Genomic DNA, 4,570 nt, shown 5'->3' on the forward strand with positions numbered 1-4,570 from the left:
CGAATCCAGATGAGTTCAAAGGCTAGGAGAAAAACAAAGTTTTATAAATTGCAAATTGCAATTATATAGTTATCAGTGGTAGTTCGAGATCTAGAATCAAAGTGGGTATTTTTTCTCCATCAAGGTACTATATGCCTCCTAGAACACAATCACATTTCATGATTACTCATTTCTTATAGAATGTCTTCAACCTTTCATTTACCGAACATTTACTGCTTTTACATACTTTGGTTTATGTAATCTCAACAATACATGAAGTGATGCTTTTTTTTTTTTTTTTTCCTTTGGAGGCAGGGTTAGCTGGGCTGGAACTTGCTATGTAGATCAGGTTATCATCAAACTCAATAGATCTGTCTGTATTTATCTCCCAAATACTGGAATTAAAGGTGTGTGACATCACATCCTGAAAAAAATGGCTGTTTTAATACTAACTTTTACTGATGGGATAATAGAAGATGAGAAAAATCTAAGTAATATGTTCAAGGTCACATAGTTAACTATAGTAGAGCTAGGATTTATTTATTTTCATTTTTCTGGTTTTTTTTTTTTTAAATCAAACCCAAGGTTTTACACATACTACTCAAGTACTTTCTCTGCCTTTATACTTCCAGCCTAGGAACTGGGATTTTAACTCATTTGTTGAGTTCTGTGGCCTATAATGTCAATATTCATCCTATTTTTTTCTTTAAATTTTTTTCAGGCACTATAATTTGATTATTTTTCCTTCCATCTCACTCCATATTCTTCCCCATCTCACTCTGCACCTAACTTCAGGTTCTTTCTCCCTCCATCATCTCTCACCAGAACAAAAATAAAAATAAATGCAAATAACAAAACAAAATTAAAAAAAAACCCACAGAAAACCCTTTGAAATGCATTTTATGTAACCAACTACTCCTGGACCTTGAGCCTGTCCCAGAGTATGGTTAATATACCCAATGACATTCCACTGGAGAAAACTTATTTTATCTTTCCCAGCAGGTTAACAACTGTAAATGACTTCTAGGTTAGGGGTGAGACTTTGTGTCTACTTCTTCTTTCTCAGTGCTGGGATTTTGTCTGGCTTGAACCTGTGCGGGCCCTGTGCATGTTGTCAAGTCTCTGTGAATTTGTATGAGTATGAGTCCTGTTGTAATCTGAAAGACACTGTTTCCTTGGAATCATTCACTGGCTCTTATACTCTTCTCACCTCCTTTTCTAAATAGATTCCTGAGCCTTGAGGGAAATATTTTGACAACCCATTTAGGACTAAGTGTTCCCAAGTCTCTCACTGTCTGCACATTGTCCAGTTGTGGTTCTCTGTGTTAATTCACATCTACAGCAAGAAGTGTCTCTGATTGGGGTTTGGAGATGCACATAGTAATATGTCTTTAGAAGTCATTTTATTTCTGGTATCCTTTAGCGGAATAATAGTATTAGTTCCCCCCAAGACCTATGCTGTCTTGCCCACTTTGCCCACTTTGGCAGTGTCCTGTATGGAGTCTCATGTCATGGAGCAGGCCTTAAATCCAATCAGAAGGTGTTTGGTTACTCTCATAACTAGGGGTTATAGACCTAGTTTAGTTTATTTCATCTTTATTTAACTTTGGTAGGTCATATATTTCAAAAAATTCACCAATTTCTTTTAGGTTTTTCAATTTGGTAGAATATGTCTTTATGACTCTCTGAGTGTCTTTTGCTGTCTGTTGTATTATCTCTCTTTTCATCTCTCATTTTATTAATTTGGCTCTTCTATCTTTTGGTTGATTTGGCTAAAAGTTTGTTGGTTTTCTCAAAGAACCAACTCTTTGTTTTTGTTTGTTTCTATTTTGTTGATTCCAACCTGAGTTTGATTATTTCTTCCCATCTATTTTATTATTATTATTATTATTATTTCTTCCTCTTCTGTTTTATTTATTTATTTATTTATTTTTGAGGGGGGGGGCTTTTTTTGTATAGCCCTGGCTGTCCTGGAGCTCACTCTGTAAACCAGGCTGGCTTCAAACTCAGAGATCCACCTGCCTTTGCCTCTTAAGTGCTGGTATTAAAGGTGTGTGCCATCACTGTTGGCAATTTATTTTTTTCTTTTTCTTTTCTTTTCTTTCTTTCTTTTTTTTTTTTTTTTAGAGTTTTCAGATGTGTCATTAACTTACTAATATGAGATACCTCCAGTTTTTTGTTTTTTTATGTAGGCACTTAGCACTATGAACTTGTCTCTTAGGACCGCCTTCATTGTGTCCCATAGGTTTGAGTATGTTGTGTTTTCATTTTATTCAATTCAATTCTAAAAAATTTTAAAATTTCCTTCATTTCTGAAATTAAAATTGAGCCAATTTTCATTCTGTAGTGTATCGCGGTAAATAAGGATCAGGATAAACAAATAGGCCGAACAGATGTTTATTCAGGGAGAAATAACTTACAACCTAGACAGATGAACACCAGGAAATTCAACCCGATCCTCTCCTGTCCGAGTCATGCGAGAAAGAAAGAGCGCCTTTCCTGGCCCCCTCCAACCTCCTTCCACAGGTCACTTCCGCCCAAGGCTCCACCCCCCAATGGGCGTGGTCAGTGCCACAGAAGGACTATCTCACTACAATTCCCCTTTTAGTCTAAAGAAAAGATTTAGGCTTAATACAAAACTATATACAAAACAGTGAATAACAAGTGTGCTCTAAGAAAAGGAAAATCGAGAACAAAATGACCTACATATCTAGTCCTAGGGTGAGGGCATAATGGAGTTTACAATAGAGTTGTCTTAAGCTGGAAAACGTAAGTCTAGTACCTAATATATCTAACTAGGAAGAGAGAATAATAGTTGTGATAGTTTAATCTTCAACCTCATCAAGACCTGAGAAGGAAATTAACAATATTAGAGTAGACAGGAAATGCGGATGGACAACTTCTAAAAGGTACAGCAAGGACAGAAACAGCAAGCCACCTGAACAGTCACCCTAGGTCTCACAGCGATGTTGGTACACCCAGATTTGGCTAAGGCCAAGAGAACTTGAGAGACCATAACAACAGCAGGGAAATAGAATGGCTGTCTTACTCTGACTTGGCAAGGTCAAGCAGTCTTCTATATTTGTCTCCTGTAAGCACATAGGACTGCATGTCCAAATCAGTGGTCAAGGTGGGGGCAATTCTATGCCCAACAGGCCATTAGCTGAGGCGAGATTGAACTCCAGCAGGAGCAACAACAGTGTCCAACATATTTTCGGGAAAGTGCACGGTGCTGTCAGGAGCAACAGTGTCTCATGTCAATGGAGTACTAATATTAAAACATTTAAATGCCATGTTCTGTATGTCTATGAAGTGATTGAAGATTAAGCATCTATATCTGACTAATCTCATAGGTACAGGAAATGTGAGTGAAGATAATCTGTAATACTCGGGAACTTAGCTAAAAAGACTGATTAAAACTTTCCTGAGTAAAGCAGGAACAAATACTTAAACAATATAACTATTTACATATACATACATGTAAATCCCTAAAATAGAGGTAGAGTATAAGTGTCAAGACAAGAGGTAGAACTATAAAGGGCAGCAAGATAAATATCCCAAATTGTATCAATATACAAAATGTCTTGAATACAAGAAAAGTATACATACATAGAATATGGTAAAAAATAATGTGCATAAAACATTGTAAGTGGAAATATTTAATACAATATAACAAAATATAAACTTAATTTTACATAGCTTACCACATAAGAATACACAACAATGTAAGCTGTAAAATACTATCTCATTCTTACTCAAATTCTCAAGAAAATAGGCTAATCTAATCTACCTATATCCCATCTAAACCATACCTTTACCAACCATTCGCTATCCCTGTCTAAAAGATAATCCTGAGTGTAAGCATCACCCAATCCCAAATAACTAAAACCAACCCAAAGACGATGACTATTATCCCAAAATTTCAAGGGTAGGGAAAGGGGGCGTAGTCATATATACAGCTCCCATGAGTGTGTATACTTTCTGTCATTTCTTCTGCTGTTGACATATAGCTTTAATTTTAATGGTCAGCTAGAATGCAAGGAGTTATTTAGGGTCCTTTATGTATCTATATTGTGTGTATATCTGGTTTGTTGGTTCTCTTCCCCAAGCAGCCATAGTTGTTCTCTGATCCGTAGCTGCTTTTTTGGAGTCTAGTACAGTGCCTTCCCACCCCACCATTTCAAGAGCTCAGATAAATGTATGCCATATGAATGAATGAGTGAGTGAATCAAGTGGAGGGGCAGAGGCAAAATGCAAGTGGAAAAGAGGAATGCTAAAATAGCAAGACATCTGAGAGAGGGACTGAATGTGGTCCATCAGTTTACAGCGCTTCCTGCCCTGCACTCACACGCACAATCCCACATAGTGATAACACATGTACACATAATTCAAAGATAAAAATTAAACGTCTAGGAGCTGAAGAGGTGATTCAGTGGCCAAAAGCACTTGCTTCTCCTGTATAGGACAAGCATTTGGTACCCAGCACCCACACTGGGGAGTCATGCCCTCTTTGGGCATCTGTGGACACCTGCACTTACATGGTGGTACACAAACAAGCATGCACACAAATAAAAATAAACTAAATTTTTTT

Source organism: Phodopus roborovskii, unplaced genomic scaffold (assembly GCF_943737965.1).
Source record: "Phodopus roborovskii unplaced genomic scaffold, PHOROB, whole genome shotgun sequence".
In the NCBI taxonomy this organism is placed as follows: domain Eukaryota; kingdom Metazoa; phylum Chordata; class Mammalia; order Rodentia; family Cricetidae; genus Phodopus; species Phodopus roborovskii.